Source organism: Halictus rubicundus, chromosome 11 (genome assembly GCF_050948215.1).
Source record: "Halictus rubicundus isolate RS-2024b chromosome 11, iyHalRubi1_principal, whole genome shotgun sequence".
Lineage (NCBI taxonomy): Eukaryota > Metazoa > Arthropoda > Insecta > Hymenoptera > Halictidae > Halictus > Halictus rubicundus.
The window spans coordinates 2,767,433-2,788,642 of NC_135159.1; the positions used below are offsets into that span (position 1 = coordinate 2,767,433).

The 21,210-nt window shown below is 40.9% G+C and overlaps 1 long non-coding RNA gene across 1 annotated transcript in view; it reads left to right on the plus strand.

The window, feature by feature from the left end:
• Positions 1-1,794: 1,794 nt before the first annotated feature.
• The window catches only part of LOC143358712 (uncharacterized), a 32,888-nt gene continuing 13,472 nt past the window's right edge, over positions 1,795-21,210 (plus strand). The window contains exons 1-8 of the long non-coding RNA XR_013082989.1: positions 1,795-1,898; positions 2,254-2,405; positions 2,879-3,004; positions 4,727-4,852; positions 5,323-5,448; positions 6,541-6,666; positions 8,993-9,118; positions 10,209-10,334. This is a non-coding gene — a long non-coding RNA (uncharacterized LOC143358712). The remainder of the gene's footprint in view (positions 1,899-2,253; positions 2,406-2,878; positions 3,005-4,726; positions 4,853-5,322; positions 5,449-6,540; positions 6,667-8,992; positions 9,119-10,208; positions 10,335-21,210) is intronic.

Consider the following 21,210-nt stretch of genomic DNA (forward strand, 5'->3'; position numbering starts at 1 on the left):
AGAAATCTTCAGCGCACCAGCACCAAGAAAGATTTATGGTTTGCACAGCATAAGACGCTATTTGTGAGAAAACGTCTTTAACGTTTTTGGCCACTTAGCGGACAGATGTGTCCTTGTTGTTCCTAGCGACGAACTCAATAGCGCAAGTGGACGCCATAAATTTTGGGTAGTCTAAGGGTCTCCAGCCTAGAGTGTCCCAGCGACGCGTGCCTGGTTTCTATCACCCGGGAAAGCTGGGCCCGTTGACGTAAGCCAGCAGTCACGTACCGCACTTAGCACGGGGCCCGGAAGACACCCCGCTGCACCACCAAAATTAGATTTTTAACAGCACGACACGCTCACCCTTCTCACGCACGAGAGGCGTGGAACGTGGGCGTGTTATGCAAAATGCACGGATTGGTGGAAGTTCCTCGCAAGGACTTCCACCAATCAGCCGACAAGCATTTTCGATAATATAAGGCAGAGACTACCGACGAGGAGGGAGTCACGAAGTAGACACAGCCGCTTATCCGCCGAGTCACTTAGAGTCTAGTCCGGTCGTTGCTAAGTCGCAATAACAGTTCAGCCGCGAGTCGAAGTGAATCGCCGGTTTTAGCTGAACCACCCCGGACGCTCTCGCGACATCACTCTATTTATAAATAAACGACTCAGTCACGTACTCCTGATTTGAACACTTATTCTAAGGCACCCGCCTTATATAACCCTGTTCCTTCATATCTTTATTCGATGTGTATCGAATGATTTTATTCGACGAAAAAAGATAATTTTTTTATTCGAAGCGGATTTATTCAAACTTCGATTAATTTTTTCATCTTTTATCTGTATTTTCTATTCGAAGGCTTCTAATAAATCTTCAAATTACTTTTACCGAGCGCCGAGCTTCAAAGACCCAGCGACCGACCAACGGCCTACAATGTAAGCAGATGGAGAATCGAGCATTATTGGCAATTTATGCTTTTACATTTTTAATCAGAACAATATTGTTTATACGAATGAATTGTAGAGCTTATCCCGATCAAAATGAGTGCAAACACGACATCATTTGGACTGTCTTTAATGAGATTGTAATTTTTATCGTACCATTACGTATCAATGAAACTTGTTCGATTACACTCGAATTTGAACTTATTTTCATCAGGAAAATCCCCTCCATTCGCTCGTCACAATTTCATGAGGATATATTGAAAAATCTAAAAGTTTAAACTTTCATACGTGCGCGATTCTCCATCCGCTTACATTGTATGTCGTCTGTCGTCGCTGGGTCTTTGAAGCTCGGCGCTCGGTAAAAGTAATTCGAAGATTTATTAGAAGCTTTCGAATAGAAAATAAAGATAAAAGATGAAAAAATTATTCGAAGTTCGAATAAATCCGCTTCGAATAAAAAAAATTATCTTTATTCGTCGGATAAATTCTCGTCGAATAAAATTATTTATTCGATACTCGTCGAATGAAGATAATTTTTTTATTCGAAACTTCGAATAACGAATAAAAATTTTTTTATCTTTTATTCGTAATTCGAAATTTTTATTTAGATAAATATTTTGCCCAACTCTGTGTCCTCGTTACAGCATTCGAACGCGCCTCCGAAAATTATTCGAAGTCGAATAAACCGCCGAATAAAGACAGTTGAGAATGGACATGTGGCGGCCTGGGCATCGAGCAGCAAGGAGCACGCCGACTAACCGCCAACACATGTTGTATACGCGGCGGCGATCCTCCTCGGGAAGCTGCAGAGAAACACGCGGAGATCGGTTCCGAGGGCGGTCGCCGTTTGTTACACAATCGACTGGCGACAGAAATAATTGGACAGTGGAAGGAATGCCATCGAACATTCGCTCGCTCGCGTCGGCCAGTAGTCACGTCAGAGCACCCATTCGTGTCAGTGCCGTGTGTTGTGAGTACGTATTATGGCGATTAGGTTTGAAGTATACATTTTGATTAGTTTTCTCGAAAACAGGCCATTTGTCCGCACAGTACGGCGGTCTCTTTATTTTCCGAGATATTCGCATAAACTGTCTATTTTGATGTAAAATTCTGCCTATTTTGAATGACCGAATTTGTTCTTTAGGTGGGGGGGGGGGGGTTCTTTGGTTAAAATGTACAAGGAGATTTTTATTATCCACCCTATGAAATTATCGAGTCGATGTTCTCCCATTTTGCAATCAAATTCACAGAAGTTATTTATTCATGATCACTATAAGTTGTTTCTATATATGTATTCATTGAGTGATACATGTTATTATTTATTTTCAGTGTTTTCTAATGGGTGAGGTTCGCCAACTGATGCAGTGCTGGTTCGCCAACTGATGCAGTGCTGGTTCGCCAACTGATGCAGTGCTGGTTCACTCTTTACCTCACGGACTGGTTCCTCGGTCACCCCAGGACCTCCTGTTTTGTTTTCAACAGTTAAGAAGAAATTTCACAGTTATTTTCTCATTATTTCTTTATCAATGTTTTAATTTGAATAGATCTTGTTCTCTTGAATTTGGAATTTATGGGTTATGTGTCTTAGGGATTGGTATTTCCTTATGACTTCTGTGGAATATATTCTTTACTTTCCTTGAGTTTTAGCGCCTTTTATATATATACATTAATATATGAAGCGAGGTATGTTTTTTCACCTTGCAATCAGATTCACAGAAGTAATTTATTCATGATCGCTATAAGTTGTTTCTATATATGTATTCATTGATTTCATAAACGTTGAATGAAGTCGTCACAAATGCAAGTATTTCAGGTACAGACAATTTCTAATTGCAACGCAAACGATCCCTTCATTTATTTTCAATTTGTCCCTAAAATTTATTTTCCTTACCGCGTGCAGTAGCTTGAAAACTTTACCTTCTGCCGTTGAATACATGTTATTATTTATTTTCAGTGTTTTCAAGTGTGTGAGGCTCGCCATCGGATGCAGTGCTGGTTCGCTCTTTACCTCACGGACTGGTTCCTCGGTCACCCCAGGGCCTCATGTTTCGTTTTCAACGGTTAAGAAGTAATTTTGCAGGTATTTTCTCATTATTTCTTTATCAATGTTTTAATTTGAATAGATTTTGGAATTTATAGGATATGGGTCTTAGGGATTGCTATTCCCTTATAACTTCTGCGCAATATATTCTTTACGTTCCTTGAGTTTTAGCGCCTTATGTACATACACTAACGAGCAAAACTGAGTCTACATTATTTGAAGCAACATAACTTTTTAAAAATCAGATCAAATGACTTGAATTTTATTAAGAAGTTGGAAGGATTAGTTTATTAGACAAGGTGTAAAAATTTTTGAAAAAAGTTTGAATTGGTCGGAATCGCGAAAGAAATAGTAAAAGTTGGTTTTTTTAGCTTTTTTATCTGAGCCTGTACTGAAAATTTAAAAAATGTGTTTGATTTGCTTGAATAAATTATATCCATGCTGAAAATTTCACCGATATTGGTTAATTCGTTTACGAGTTATAAACGCTTAACCCATTTGCATCATCGCTCTACTTAAGCTGCCGCGTTGAAACATCAGCGACGTTTTACTGACGAATGACTCGTATCACCGCGTGCGGTCGATCGTATGTGCAGTAACGGACATCCAAATTATTCATGGAGTTTATTAACAATGTACTGTTTAAAACGATTGTTACACAGTTTTATATCGCAAATATCGCATTTTACATTTTTTTTTACAAAAAAGGAAAAACAAATATTTTTTTATACATAAAATAAAACTTGAGTTCGTCGCTAGGAACAACAAGGACACATCTGTCCGCTAAGTGGCCAAAAACGTTAAAGACGTTTTCTCACAAATAGCGTCTTATGCTGTGCAAACCATAAATCTTTCTTGGTGCTGGTGCGCTGAAGATTTCTCTTCCGGCGCCCCGTTAGCCGCTACATCACCCCCTTACCAGTGCTAACGCTATCTTAACTTAATCCTAATTACCGGATAATCTATACCTATTCTTATTGTAGCTGGCTATTTACAAAATGTACAATATATACAACGTGGCAAAGGTTGTCTCACGTTCCGACCTGCAGGTAGTCAGGAAATCTGACGCGTCTACCTGAGCGCCTGTGGACAGGTACCTGCGCGGGGGTCGGCTCGGTCATCGGTTGCGAGTCTTTGTATCGTACGGTCTCGTCACCGTTTACCGTGTACGCGGGTTTAAGGCGGTCAATGGTTACCGTTGTGTCTTTTCCGCTCACTCGAATCTTGAAATTCTTCCCGTTACGCGAAATAACTGGGAAAGGTCCTTCGTACGCGTTTTGCAATGGGGTCCGCGTTGCGTCGGTACGAAGGTACACGTGGGAGGCGGTCGCTAGGTCTTTGTAGACAAACACTTTGTTGCCACCATGACGCGATCCCGGCACCGGGCGAACGTCGCGGAAGTGTTCGCGTAACTGCCTCACCATGCTCGCGGGGTCTTCGTTGCTCGCCGTGTTGGTAAAAAATTCGGCAGGTAGGCAGGTTCGCTGAAGATTTCTCTTCCGGCGCCCCGCTAGCCGCTACAGGGTCAATGTTCTTGAACTTTGCAATCAAATTCACGGAAGTAATTCAACGGTGGTTCATCAACGTTGAATGAAGTCTTCACAAGTGCAAGTATTTTAGGTACAGACAATTTTTAATTGCACCGCAAACGATCCCTTCATTTATTCTCAATTTGTCCCTACAATTTATTTTCCTTACCGCGTGGAGTAGCTTGAAAACTTCACCTTCTGACGTTGGATACATGTTATTATTTATTTTCAGTGTTTTCAAATGGGTGAGGTTCGCAAACGGATGCAGTGCTGGTTCGCTCTTTACGTCACGGACTGGTTCCTCGGCCACCCCAGGGCCTCGAGTTTCGTTTTCAACGGTTAAGAAGTAATTTTGCAGGTATTTTCTCATTATTTCTTTATCAATGTTTTATTTGAATAGATCTTGTTTTCTTGAATTTGGAATTTATGTGATATGGGTCTTAAGGATTGGTATTTCTTTCTGACTTCTGTGAAATATATTCTTTACGTTCCTTGAGTTTAGCGCCTTATATATATATATACATTAATATATGAAGCGAGGTATGAAATCATCGAGTCGAAGTGGTCAATGTTCTTGAACTTTGCAGTCAAATTCACGGAAGTAATTTATTCATGATATACTATTGTATATGTATCCATTGAGTTCATCAACGTTGAATGAAGTCTTCACAAGTGCAAGTATTTCAGGTACAGACAATTTTTAATTGCACCGCAAACGATCCCTTCATTTATTCTCAATTTGTCCCTACAATTTATTTTCCTTACCGCGTGGAGTAGCTTGAAAACTTCACCTTCTGCCGTTGGATACATGTTATTATTTATTTTCAGTGTTTTCAAATGGGTGAGGTTCGCAAACGGATGCAGTGCTGGTTCGCTCTTTACCTCACGGACTGGTTCCTCGGTCACCCCAGGGCCTCATGTTTCGTTTTCAACGGTTAAGAAGTAATTTTGCAGGTATTTTCTCATTATTTCTTTATCAATGTTTTAATTTGAATAGATCTTGTTCTCTTGAATTTGGAATTTATGTGATATGGGTCTTAAGGATTGGTATTTCTTTCTGACTTCTGTGAAATATATTCTTTACGTTCCTTGAGTTTAGCGCCTTATATATATATATATGTCGGAGGCTGGTCGGCAGTATTTTCAAACGGTGCGCTCATTGCTCTGTTCACACGATCGGTTCACAATCACACGAACAAATTCCACCGCGGAGGCACAACTCGATCACACTTTAAACAATATAAAATCTCGCAAAGGACTGAGAGACACGTTAACGAGTCCACGGGTCACTCAGAATATCTACGTCTTTACTTTTATGTCTCTCCGATGCGTATCTGACTCCAAAAAATGCGATGCGACTCCGTACGAGGTTACGAGAAGAATGCCACGAGCATTCAAACAAACAACGCAACACCGATCGCTTCTTGATATTGCTCTGGAAACCGAGCATGGCCTGTTACGACTCAAATTCGCTCAGGCTATCAGGAGCGTGTACAGAGATGTACACGACAACAAAAATACAGAAACTATTCTCAAAAATACAAAGACGCTATTCCGCCACCCGTGGTCACGTTCAACAGGGCTCCAGGCCATATTTCCACGGAACCCTATCTCGCATCTCTCTTTCCGCAATCCGCAAAGAAATAAAACAATAAAACAAATGTTATAAGAGAATATTACAACGAGCATTACACGTCCTTGCCATCGGGCTACGTCGCTGCGCCTCGCCCCGACATATACATTAATATATGAAGCGAGGTATGAAATCATCGAGTCGAAGTGGTCAATGTTCTTGAACTTTGCAGTCAAATTCACGGAAGTAATTTATTCATGATATACTATTGTATATGTATCCATTGAGTTCATCAACGTTGAATGAAGTCTTCACAAGTGCAAGTATTTCAGGTACAGACAATTTTTAATTGCACCGCAAACGATCCCTTCATTTATTCTCAATTTGTCCCTACAATTTATTTTCCTTACCGCGTGGAGTAGCTTGAAACCTTCACCTTCTGCCGTTGGATACATGTTATTATTTATTTTCAGTGTTTTCAAATGGGTGAGATTCGCCAACGGATGCAGTGCTGGTTCGCTCTTTACCTCACGGACTGGTTCCTCGGTCACCCCAGGGCCTCATGTTTCGTTTTCAACGGTTAAGAAGTAATTTTGCAGGTATTTTCTCATTATTTCTTTATCAATGTTTTAATTTGAATAGATCTTGTTCTCTTGAATTTGGAATTTATGTGATATGGGTCTTAAGGATTGGTATTTCTTTCTGACTTCTGTGAAATATATTCTTTACGTTCCTTGAGTTTAGCGCCTTATATACAGGGTGGCCCACATAACTCTGAACAGCTCAATATCTCGAAAACTATGCCATCGATTTTAAAGTTCTTAGTCTTAAATTGCATGGAACTGAAGGGCCATTCTGACTACATAAACGTGAAGTGGCCTCCCTTCCCCTTTAATGGGGGAGGGGAGGTACCTTTGTCATTTTAAATGGAACCCCCTATAAAATGTTACATATTTAGATTCTACCGGAAAAAACAAGTCAATTTTGTCTGAAACATTTTTTTGCCAGATACTTCCATGATGAGATCTAACAGTTTGAAGTTTCGAGTTGCAGGTACTTGAAGCGCTCGGAAATAGCGTTATGGAATTATACGCGCTTGAGTCCTTTGCTTATTCATGAAGAAACACAAACAACAATATTTACAATACTTGAGTTTGACTCACTTATCTATGAAAATGTTTTCAGTTTAGAGCTGTTATTCAAGCAGTAACATTGTGATTATGGCTACTTTTGACACAGAAGTGAATATGTTATTAACGTTAGGTGTTTTTTGAACGTTATGGGATCAAAAAATGTCATGCAACATTTCATAATTTAGAAAAGCGGCTTCGCGAGCATGGTGAATTGTGTAAAAAAACTCGCAATAAACCTAAAGCTGTCACTAATGAAAATAATAGTGCCAGTATTCTTGCTGCAATTACATTAAATCCTCATATTAGTGAACGTACAGTTGCACAAACATCACATATTAGTCGTTCATCAATTCAACGAATTTTGAAACGGCAAAAGTATCATCCATATCACATGGTTTTATCACAAGAGCTTTCGATAGCAGATTACGATCACCGCGTAAGATTTTGTGAGTGGCTGCAGGGTGTTGTGGAAAACGACTTTTTGTGCATAATACTTTTTTCCGATGAGGCCACTTTTATGAATTCAGGGCATGTAAATAGACATAATCTGCATTATTGGGCCGTGGAAAACCCAAATTGGATGCGATGTGTTCCCTTTCAACATCGATGGTCTTTAAATGATTGGTGTGGCCTAATAGGAGATTTTGTGATTGGACCTTATTTTTTTCAAGAAACTGTAACATCTGCAAGTTATTGTGATTTCTTAAAAAATCATTTGCCTGCGCTTTTGGAAGATGTGCCACTGCACGTTAGAAGAGAAATGTGGTTCCAACAAGACGGCGCTCCTCCACATTTTGCAATCATCACCAGGCAATTTTTGAACGAAAAATTTGGGAACAAATGGATAGATCGTGGGGGACCTCGTCAATGGCCTCCTCGATCCCCCGATCTAACACCATTAGATTTTTTCTTATGGGGATATGTAAAGGACAAAGTTATGTTTGAACCGCCGACGACAAAAGAGGATATGAAACAAAGAATACGTGACGCTTGCGCTTCAGTGACTCCCGAAATGTTAAAAAGTGTTAGAACAACTTTGATGTTTCGAGTAAATAAATGTTTACAAGCCCGTGGAGGACATTTTGAACATTTAATTTAAAGTACATTTTATTTCTTCACGAATAAGCAACGGACTCAAGCGCGTATAATTCCATAACGCTATTTCCGAGCGCTTCAAGTACCTACAACTCGAAACTTCAAACTGTTATATCTCATCATGGAAGTATCTGACAAAAAAATGTTTCAGACAAAATTGACTTGTTTTTTCCGGTAGAATCTAAATATGTAACATTTTATAGGGGGTTCCATTTAAAATGACAAAGGTACCTCCCCTCCCCCATTAAAGGGGAAGGGAGGCCACTTCACGTTTATGTAGTCAGAAAGGCCCTTCAGTTCCATGCAATTTAAGACTAAGAACTTTAAAATCGATGGCATAGTTTTCGAGATATTGAGCTGTTCAGAGTTATGTGGGCCACCCTGTATATACATTAATATATGAAGCGAGGTATGAAATCATCGAGTCGAAGTGGTCAATGTTCTTGAACTTTGCAGTCAAATTCACGGAAGTAATTTATTCATGATATACTATTGTATATGTATCCATTGAGTTCATCAACGTTGAATGAAGTCTTCACAAGTGCAAGTATTTCAGGTACAGACAATTTTTAATTGCACCGCAAACGATCCCTTCATTTATTCTCAATTTGTCCCTACAATTTATTTTCCTTACCGCGTGGAGTAGCTTGAAAACTTCACCTTCTGCCGTTGGATACATGTTATTATTTATTTTCAGTGTTTTCAAATGGGTGAGGTTCGCCAACGGATGCAGTGCTGGTTCGCTCTTTACCTCACGGACTGGTTCCTCGGTCACCCCAGGGCCTCATGTTTCGTTTTCAACGGTTAAGAAGTAATTTTGCAGGTATTTTCTCATTATTTCTTTATCAATGTTTTAATTTGAATAGATCTTGTTCTCTTGAATTTGGAATTTATGTGATATGGGTCTTAAGGATTGGTATTTCTTTCTGACTTCTGTGAAATATATTCTTTACGTTCCTTGAGTTTAGCGCCTTATATATATATATGTCGGAGGCTGGTCGGCAGTATTTTCAAACGGTGCGCTCATTGCTCTGTTCACACGATCGGTTCACAATCACACGAACAAATTCCACCGCGGAGGCACAACTCGATCACACTTTAAACAATATAAAATCTCGCAAAGGACTGAGAGACACGTTAACGAGTCCACGGGTCACTCAGAATATCTACGTCTTTACTTTTATGTCTCTCCGATGCGTATCTGACTCCAAAAAATGCGATGCGACTCCGTACGAGGTTACGAGAAGAATGCCACGAGCATTCAAACAAACAACGCAACACCGATCGCTTCTTGATATTGCTCTGGAAACCGAGCATGGCCTGTTACGACTCAAATTCGCTCAGGCTATCAGGAGCGTGTACAGAGATGTACACGACAACAAAAATACAGAAACTATTCTCAAAAATACAAAGACGCTATTCCGCCACCCGTGGTCACGTTCAACAGGGCTCCAGGCCATATTTCCACGGAACCCTATCTCGCATCTCTCTTTCCGCAATCCGCAAAGAAATAAAACAATAAAACAAATGTTATAAGAGAATATTACAACGAGCATTACACGTCCTTGCCATCGGGCTACGTCGCTGCGCCTCGCCCCGACATATACATTAATATATGAAGCGAGGTATGAAATCATCGAGTCGAAGTGGTCAATGTTCTTGAACTTTGCAGTCAAATTCACGGAAGTAATTTATTCATGATATACTATTGTATATGTATCCATTGAGTTCATCAACGTTGAATGAAGTCTTCACAAGTGCAAGTATTTCAGGTACAGACAATTTTTAATTGCACCGCAAACGATCCCTTCATTTATTCTCAATTTGTCCCTACAATTTATTTTCCTTACCGCGTGGAGTAGCTTGAAAACTTCACCTTCTGCCGTTGGATACATGTTATTATTTATTTTCAGTGTTTTCAAATGGGTGAGGTTCGCCAACGGATGCAGTGCTGGTTCGCTCTTTACCTCACGGACTGGTTCCTCGGTCACCCCAGGGCCTCATGTTTCGTTTTCAACGGTTAAGAAGTAATTTTGCAGGTATTTTCTCATTATTTCTTTATCAATGTTTTAATTTGAATAGATCTTGTTCTCTTGAATTTGGAATTTATGGGATATAGGTCTTAGGGATTGGTATTTCCTTATGACTTCTGTGAAATATATTCTTTACGTTCCTTGAGTTTTAGCGCCTTATATATATATACATTAATATATGAAGCGAGTTATAGAAGACGCGTTATAACTGTTCGGTTCGAGATTTCTTAAATGGTACTTGGTGGTTCGCGATATATGTTTATTTCGGACAGTTCGTCTCGTCCGTCTGCCTGTTCGATTTGTTTTCTGATCTGTCTTGTCGTGTCCTGTCTGTCGTCAGTTCGGTTTTATCGTGATTGGATGATTTTGGATTTAGGTGGGAAAATATAGTGTTTTGTAATTGGACGTGGTTGCATTGGGAGGAGTTTTGAGTTGATGGGAGTGGGAGACTGTCAGGGATTCCTGGTTTTGTCTTCGTTCGTCAATGGCGTGATTTATTACTGTTTTTCGTTCGTCGTTTCGTTAGTTTGGTCGCATGTGCTGTTCATCTGTCGGGGTCGGGATTGTCGAATTGCGGTGGTCGTAATCTAATTTTCTTGGTCATTTATAGCTATTTGGCACGTTTTTAATGGGACATCCCTTTCAGGTATGACTTGAATGACTCTGTTCAACTCCTTCGATGGTCTATATCAATTCGTCTATATGGTAATGAAATTTACAATGAATCTACCTTGCCTCTTATATGTATATATATGTAGGGATCTTTGGTGCATAGGGATCAAAGACGAAAATCAAAGCAACAACATTTAATGATACAGAATATATATGGTTATGAAAAACAAAAATTAAACAACATGAACTCGCTTGATCGCTTTCTCACTCCAAAACTCGCTCTCTCTCTCTAAACTCGCTTCTCGACCTCTCGCACGACTCTTCACGCCTTCATTCATACCGATAACATAGACATGCACTCCGATCTACAATTCGTAGGACCCACGAGTCAAGGATCCCACACTCGGCCATCCTGCACGATATCTGTCCCCAGATATGTTTATTTATTCTTCGACTGATGAGATGTCGCTAGCCTCATCAATCCAGGGCTTCATATATTCTGCCGAAGTTGACGTCTGCTGCGGACCCTCGTGCTCGCCTACTTTATGTACAACGAAACGATCGTTCCTTAGAACTTTTGTCACACGATACGGACCTAAATATTTGGGCGCAAACTTCAAGCCCGGGCCGTATTGGGTTCTCTTTATGGCCACCAATTCGCCTTCTTTGTATTGCCGAGCCTTCTTCCTATGTTTATCGTAGCCACGACGATTCTCACGCTGAACTTTTAAAACACATTCCTTAGCTTGATTCCGCTGCTCTTCTCTGTTGCTTTGGAACATATCAATCCATTCCCTCTCTATCAATTCACGAATATCTGCGTTATTCTTCATTCTTGGGTGTGTCCCAAACAATAATCTAAATGGCGTTGTACCGATGCTTCTATGAGGTGTTGCATTTAAAAATTTCTGAGTAATATCCAAATAGCGATACCACTCATCCGGTTTGGGCGCAGACAACTTTGTTACTATTGGTATAAGTGTCCTATTCACACGCTCTACCTGTCCATTAGCTCTTGGCATTCCTGTCGTTATCAGACTGTGTTCTATTGCTTCTGATTTGCAATATTCCCGAAAATCATTTGAAGTAAAAGCAGTGCCACGATTAGAGATAATTTTCCGAGGATTTCCAAAAATCGCTGATTGTTTCTTTAAACGTTCTACTACTTCGGAGGTAGCTGTAGTTTTTGTGGCATACAACCACACAAACTTCGAAAATGCATCCACGACCACGAAAATATGCTTGTAACTCTTTCGTGTGGATGGCAGTGGCCCGAGATGGTCAATATGATACACATCTAATGGAATATTCCCTTTGTCAATAGAATGTAAAAATCCTTCCTGTCTCCCATGTTTCTTTTCGGCTAGAATGCATGGAACACAATTGCGCACCACTTTCTCAACTTTTGATTTTAAGTCTGTGAACCAATAATCTTTTCTAACTAGAGTCTCTGTTTTTGAACTCCCGAAATGACCGTTCTCGTGTACGCGTCGAATAATTTGCGATTGCATAGTACGCGGCACTATTAGTTTCACGTCACCCTCAATTTCCTTAAACAACAGTCTATTCCGCAATACGAACCCACTTAATCGTTTTTCATTCACTCCTTCGAAAATCGGTTTCAAAGTCTCATCCTCACACTGCGCTTTACGAATTCTCGCAATTATGCTATCCTCGCATTCGTTCATTAACATACACTCCGGTAACGGATTTCGGCTTAACGCATCTACGTGTCTTAAACTATTTCCCGCACGATGTTCTATTTTATAATTAAATTCCTCTAATAAAAGAGCCCACCTCGCAACTCGAACACATAAATCTCTTTTACGCATCGTTAATGTAAACGCTTGACAATCTGTGATTATCTTAAATGGTATACCCAACAAGTATATTCTAAATTTTCGTAGGGCTTTAACTACTGCCAAAACTTCCAGCTCGTAACTAATATATTTCGATTCTGCTGGTGTCGTTTTTCCACTTGCAAAGTATACCGGATAAAACTTATTATCAATATTATTACGCTGCAAAAGAATTGCACCATAACCATGCATCGAAGCATCCGTATGTAGTTCAGTCTCCGCTTCTAATCTATATAATTTTAAAACTGGACTATTGCTCAATATAGTTTTTAACTTCGCAAATGCAAATTTTTCTTCCTCCCAAAAGTGAAAATTGACGTTCGATTTCAATAAGTTTGTTAACGGTTCGTGCGATCACAGAATAGTTTGCGATAAACTTTCGAAAGTAACCAGCCAAACCTAAAAAACTTTGATTTTGCTTGAAATTTTGTGGTTGTGGAAATTTCATAACCGCCTCTGTTTTCCTTTCTGATGGACGAACACTTCCGTCTTCAATTATGTGCCCTAAAAACTCTACTTTAGTCTGCAAGAAGCTGCATTTCTTCCAATTGATCTTTAGACCAAATCCCTCCGCAACACGCAATACCATCTTTAGATTTTCTATACCAGTTTCAAAATCCGTTGAGGGAACAATTAGGTCGTCCATATAAGTCAAAACCTTTTTCTCGTTAATCAAATCTTTAAAAACAGCATTTATAAATTTCTGGAATACTGCGGGTGAATTACATAAACCAAATGGAACATAAGAAAATTCATACTGGCCATCCGGTACTATAAAAGCAGTATACTTCCTACTAACTTTATCTATAGGCACGTGAAAGAATCCATTCTTCAAATCTAACGTAGTAAAAATTCGTGAACCTTGCAAAGCGTCCAATTGGTCATCGATCAACGGTAACGGGTATCGATCTTTAATTATTTTCGTATTCAGTTTTCTATAATCTACACAAAGCCTAGTTGTACCATCTTTCTTTTTAACGAGTACCACTGGGCTAGCGTAATCAGAAAGAGATGGCTGCACGATATCGTCGGAAAGCCACTGCTTTATATGTTTATCTACTTCTCCTTTCTCAAAAGGGGACAAACGTCTAGCCTTCTGATAAACTGGTTCGTCATCTTTAAGTATTATGGACATTTTCACACCCGTTTCCCGTGTTTTAAGTGGTTTATAATCTCTAATCAGATCGTTAATGATGCTTCTATGCTTGGTATTCGAAATTTCTGATAAATCAATCTTGTTTGCTTCGTCTATACAATCAATTTTGTAAATTTCGGGTATATTACCTTGAGACTGGTGTTCTTTTTCAACGCTACGGATAGAAATTACACCCCCTTTGATATTTATCTCCACAGTGTTCAAAAAATCTGTACCAATTATTAAATCATGCTGCATTAATGTATCAGATATTACCCAGATATTGATTGGATATTCACTACCATCGATCTCTATTCGTGCGTTGAACTGTCCTATCGTCTTATTAGCTTGAGATCCAATTCCGCAAAATTTAATTTCTCGTCGTACTAATGCTGGCGACCCTATTCTCACGTACTGTTCTGCACGCATTACCGACAAATCGCTACCGGTATCAACTAATGCCGCTAAACTCTCTCCATTCATCCTTACATTCTTGTAGTATTTTTCGCGCGTATACTCTGAAAAATTACAAATGGCATTCACATCATCTTTCTTCGGACAATTTGCTGCCACGTGGCCAACCATCTGACATTTAAAACACTTCGCGCCGCGATTTTTTAAAGGACAGTTCGTGCTGTAATGATTTTCCATACCGCAATTAAAGCAACGATTGACATTTCTGGGTACTTCCCTTCTCTCGCCTCTCGGTGACGTAAACCTCTCGTTCTCCCTTGGTGGTCGCAACGGTCTCTCTTCCACTCGCATCGGTCCATACGCTCTGTCATCGAATCTGGGTTGTCGGTACATCCTTTCTTCTTCCCTCGGTGGTTGAAGCGTCTTCTCCTCCGTCCTCCATGGTCGGAATGTCTTCTCCTCTGCTCTCCGTGGTTGAAACGAATTTTCCTTGGCCCTCGCATATGATGCATACGTCGTCGGCAAGAACTTCCCATACAACGACACCCCCTCGAACGCCTCCAACAATGATGTCTTCGTCTCCAGTTTTTGAGCGCGGGCAATGTTTCCTAATGTGAAATCTGGGATTCCCTCGATAACGTAGTCCACAACGTTTCTGTCACTCATGTTAAGACGATTTGCCATAATCACTTTCTCATGCATATATTGGCTAAATGCTTCCTCTCGTCTCCAAATACGCCGTTCAAACTCCTGCCGCAACCGGATCCTGTTTGGTTCGCGGTAAAACATTTCTCGTAACCCTTTCAATAGTTCTTCGACTTGCATCGCGATGCATTCCGGTTTTCAGTGAAACCACTCGAACGCTTTTCCTCTTAAACGTGACGAAATAACCAGCCTCATTATTTCATCCGTCACCCGATATGTTGCCTTCAGTAATCGCACCTGTTTTTCCCACATTTCATATGTTTCCACGTTGCCATCGAAATAATTTAACATCTCCGCCACCATTGATGCAGTCACACGCGGTGTTATCTCGTCTTGTATTGTCGGACGAAATATATTAGCTGCCGGCCCATCGCCGCCGATTCTTAGTTGTTGCATATTTTTCAGAAATTCGATCTCTCTGCGTGCCAGGTTAAGTTCGTCTTCCTTCAATCTCTTCTCTCTCCGACAAAGTTCAATTTCTCGCTGCATGTTAGCCCACTCCATCTCACTCACACGATGGGTACCTGCCTCTCCTAACTGCCGATCTTCCTCGCGGCCTGACGATTCGGTTTCACTGTCCTTCGCCCAGTTACCCGATGGATCAGCTTCCATTAGTCGGTGTATTAATTCGGCTTTTACACCCGTTGTACCGAGTCCCATAGCCCGCAGCTTTTCTTTTAACTCTGATACGGAAAATTCACTGGCAGATCTCATCGGTAAACTCATTGCGCAAACAAAAATAACCCACAATAAATCGCACTAATTAATTATACAAGTCACAAACTCTTATCGTCACAATTACGACTGTCACTCTTGCTTTCAATCCCTATTGAGCACTTTGATCCCTAATAATTGTCACTTTTCACACGAACGAATATCCCAACTCACGGATTTTCGTAGACACGGACGAGCCCCCAAGATTGTAGGGATCTTTGGTGCATAGGGATCAAAGACGAAAATCACAGCAACAACATTTAATGATACAGAATATATATGGTTATGAAAAACAAAAATTAAACAACATGAACTCGCTCGATCGCTTTCTCACTCCAAAACTCGCTCTCTCCCTCTAAACTCGCTTCTCGACCTCTCGCACGACTCTTCACGCCTTCATTCATACCAATAACATAGACATGCACTCCGATCTACAATTCGTAGGACCCACGAGTCAAGGATCCCACATATATATACAGGGTGAGTCACCAAACGTTAGCACCTCAAATATCTTTGTTGTTTCTAAAGATACGTAATATATGGTACGGACAAGTTGAATGGTACAATGGGGCTGACACGATGCAAAAAAAATTTTGTTTTTATGTCATTTTTTTGGAGATATCAAGGTCACCTTGACTTTTTTAAATGGAACCACCCTTTTTTAAACACCTACAATGATAGTCCCTTTCATTAGGAATTCAGTGACTATAATTAGTCCAAGGTCATTCAAGGTCAAGGACAGAAAAAACGTATCAAACTAAAATATGGAAGCAGAATACCTGTATTTTATAAATGTTCGAAATGATGGCCGTCTGCGTCGATACATTGTTGTAAACGAGCTCTGAAGGAATGTTGAACTCTGATAAGTGTATCCGACGTGATATTCGTGTTGCGTCCTCCGACTCCCTTTGGGATTGATCAGAAGCCGTTAGAGCCGAAAACGGACGAGCGGTAACCCGTTCTCGAGGCGGGGATCGCTTGGTATCGCTTATGGAGAAGGGTTGAAAACCCGTGTCGTAAGGAGAGGGAAGGTGCTGCAGGTTCTAGGTTATTTCGCTAAATAAATTGATTTTGAAACGATTTTGTAGCAGGAGTAACGAAAACAACGTATATATATTCTTTGGAATAATGAAAGTTTTACAAAAATAATAAATATAACGGAGAGTGAGAATATAAACAATAATAGGAAACGAGATATAAATGTAACTGTAGCTATGGATAAATATTAACGCTTGCTAGGGGGCTGGGGGAACAATTTGTTCGCGTAAAAGGTGAAGCGGGGGGGATCTGTCTCGGTGATTTTGAAAAACTCTGGAAAACTCGGATAGCAAGGGGTGAGAGGGATGAGTTTCCAGTGCGGGGAGGGGAGTGGGTTGGGCGATGATCCGGTCTTCAGCTGCTGGGCTCGTCTCTGGATTTTGAAGCGGCGGTTCTCCTGAACCTTCCGTCCTGCCCTCCGAATCTTCTTGGTTCTCGTGGGTGGTCCTGGTGGTCCGGTATCCTTCTTCGCGGAGGTGGTTTTCATTGGTGGGGGTTTAGGCGGAAATGAGGAAACTCGTGCTAAACGTTTTTGCACTGAGTAGGAAGGTGTGGGCAGACAGTGCTAAACGTTCTTGCACGTGTCTGGGGTTTCACTTTTAAGACAAGTACTAGTTGGAGTGAATTCCGATTTTCCTGGTTTTTTCCGGGGGAGGTATATCCGTCAGAGCATACTTTTGACTTCGAGAAAGTCTTCGTCTCAAGTAGCATCTGACGGATATTTTCGGAACTGTTGTACGGGGTGTTTATTGAGGGTGGGTTTTTTGCAGGCTAATTGGTGTGCGGGCGCATCGCCTTGGGTTTTCCCTGTTCGTGAGAGAGAGAGGGGGAGCGCTAGGCTTATGCTGGCCGTCCGTGCGAGGGAGAGAGAGCGCGCCGTTGCAGGATCTACCTGTGCGTGCGGCGGAGATAGGGGGAAAGCGTATGATTCTGCAAAGGGATCGGGCACGTGCACATGTGTTAATGCATGGGAACGTGACATTCGTACATGCTGTGATGATACGCTGACGCATATTTTCAACTGTTGTTGGAGCATCCGTGTACACGGTATCTTTTAGCAGACCCCATAAAAAGAAATCCAGTGGATTTAAATCAGGCGAACATGCTGGCCATGAAACTGTTCCGCCTCTTCCAATCCATCGGTTTGGATATCGAGAATACAACGTTTCTCTTGCTACTCGTGCATAATGAGCAGGACAAGCGTCATGTTGGTACCACATATCGTAGCGATTTTATAAAGGGACATCTTCTAACAAAATTGGCAGATCTTCTTGCAAAAATTCAGCGTATTTCTCTCCCGTCATCATTCCGTTAACGAAATATGGTCCAATTACTTTGTCGTTCAAAATACCACACCTCACGTTTACGCTCCGTTGTCTTTGATGATCAATTTCTCGCAGCCAGTGCGGATTATCCACAGACCAATAATGGGCGTTCCGTAGATTAATTGAGCCATGATTAGTAAATGTTGCTTCGTCCGTAAACAAGACATTAGAAAAAAATGAATGATTTTGAAGCAATCCCCATTGACAAAAGTTAATTCTATTTTGAAAATCATTCCCGTGCAATTCTTGATGGAGCGATATGTGGAACGGATGAAATTTATGTCGGGCCAGAATTCGTATTACGCTACTTTGACTTATGCCTGCTTCCCGGGCAATTTTTCTCGTACTCACGTGAGGATTGACAGCTATAGCTGCTAAAATATTAATTTTATTGTCTTCATTAGTCGTGGGATTCTTCCGTTTGTACTGTCTTGCATGTACACTTCCAGTACTTCGAAACAACCTGTACGTATTAGTGAAAGTATGTCTAGAAGGAGTGTTTCGCTCGGGGTACCTTTCTTCATAAAGTCGTCGGGCCTGCACTGCATTTTTTCTACATTCACAGTAAATCGTGATCATATCACACTTTTCAGTCATCGAATATAACAGCGGAATCGCGTTTGGAAACATACTGATAGTAAATAAGAATGCTGAATAACATTGAAGGACCTTAGTATGTATGTTTACTTTAACTACGACCATAGTATGTTTACTATTTCCTACAAGTCTCAACCGTGATAAACGGGGTTACCCTGAGATCGTCGACAACTAAATTCACCGACACTGTTTTCATCGACACGATTTGACCGACATTAACTTTCGTGGACAGTATGTTTTCATCGACATGGTCAGATAGCCGACAAATATTTTCATCTACACGGTTTGACCGACACTATGTTTTCATTGACACGGTCAAATCGTCAACAAATGTTTTCATCGACAGTCTATATTTAGCGACAGAATTAAGTTCATTCGTTCCACTGATATAATCCGCTGCATTTCAAATTACATAAGTCTTGGCTCAAAAAATGTTTGACTTATAATCCTCATACAGGGTGTAGGCTTGGGGGGCGACGCGCCTTCACTACCGGGAAAGTAAGGGTTCAACTTGAAAAATACTGTCTACGCTCGGTAGTCTGCCATGGAAAAGGGGATGGTCACATTTTTGTATATTTTTTAGGCCATTATCTAGATCTAGAATATGGAATCGAAAAAATAATAAGAATAGGTCTGGGTCAGATTTGAAATTGTGGCTGTCGATAAAGTACACATGATATAGCAAAGGTACAAATTGGGAAGTATAATAACAATTTCTTAAGTAGCTATCAGTTCGTGGAAACGAATGAACTCAGACCCGTTGGTAAATACGGACAGTCAATGAAAACATTTGTTGACGATTTGACCGTGTCAATGAAAACATAGTGTCGGTCAAACCGTGTAGATGAAAATATTTGTCGGCTATCTGACCATGTCGATGAAAACATACTGTCCACGAAAGTTAATGTCGGTCAAATCGTGTCGATGAAAACAGTGTCGGTGAAGTGAGTTGTCGACGATCTCAGGGTAACCCGATAAACGTATTCTGCTTCCATATTTTAGTTTTATACGTTTTTCTGTCCTTGACCTTGAATGACCTTGGACTAATTATAGTCACTGAATTACTAATGAAAGGGACTATCATTGTAGGTGTTTAAAAAAGGATGGTTCCATTTAAAAAAAGTCAAGGTGACCTTGATATCTCCAAAAAAAGACATAAAAACAAAATTTTTTTTGCATCGTGTCACCCCCATTGTACCATTCAACTTTGTCCTTACCATATTTTACGTATCTTTAGAAACAACAAAGATATTTGAGGTGCTAACGTTTGGTGACTCACCCTGTATACATGCTATTTACATTGGTCTTAATATTATTCGCCTCTATTTACCTAGTTCCTTGATCTGATTGTTAACTATATACAGCGTCCGTATTTTACAATGTTGTTCTTTATATCGGTAGCGGCGCGAGACATTTCACCGACCGTTTGTATTCGCCTTTCGCGGTTCTTATTGTGACTACCCTAACTATGTCGTCTTGTCCGGGATGAAGTTTGGTTACCCGTGCGAGGGTCCATTGCATTGCAGGGAAATTGTCGTCCCGCACTCTTACGATACTGCCTATTTCTATTTTTTCGGGTTTATGTTTATGCCATTGTGGGCATTTCCTACGAGGGTACATACATTTTATTGCGCCGGGATCGTAAACCGGAGACCTTCGGCGGGCCCAATTCATGGAGCGGGACTCCCGGGCATCTGCAACCCAAATGTGAATGGGTCCGAGCCATGTGGCGAGCAGTGCCCGGGGGCCCCGAAGTTTACAACCCTTGGGTTTTTCCAGCACCCCGGCAGGCAGTCGGGGCAAGCTAGGATTCACCCCTCCATAGCCTCTAGGAGAACCGAAGACTAGACAGATTCCGAGCAACCTCCGTTTCGAGCACTTCGACAAGTAAAGATATTTTTTGGGAAGTTTCGCAGTTCGTTATTCCGCCCCGTGATACCCATCCTCGGCAAAAATCCAATCCACACCATTTTTTACGTGTGGTCAACTCGTGGAGGTATTCCTTCCTCCATCGTTGCCAGAAATGATGTCGCATTTTTTGCACATGCTGCCAGGACGACAATCGACCGGATGGAATGTTTGATATTTCGTAATCGGGTATGCCATTTAACGTATCACCAATCAAGAAGTGTGCTGGTGTCAAAACGGATAAATCGTTTGGGTCGGAGGACAGAGGTGTTAACGGCCGTGAGTTGAGAATCGCTTCAATTTGATTGATATATGTTAATAACGCTTCGTACGATAACAAGTTGTCGCCTATTACTCGTGTTAAATGAAACTTTAGTGATTTTACGGCAGCTTCCCAAAGTCCGCCGAAATGCGGGGATCGCGGTGGGATGACGTGCCATTTTATAGATTCGTTGGCCAATATGTTCCCTGATTATCCGCAATCTTAATCAACGCGGTCGATAACAATACTTTCGAAGGAATATTAATCGAGTTTAATGAGGTTTTTGGAGATTGTGTGGCCTGATTCGAATTCT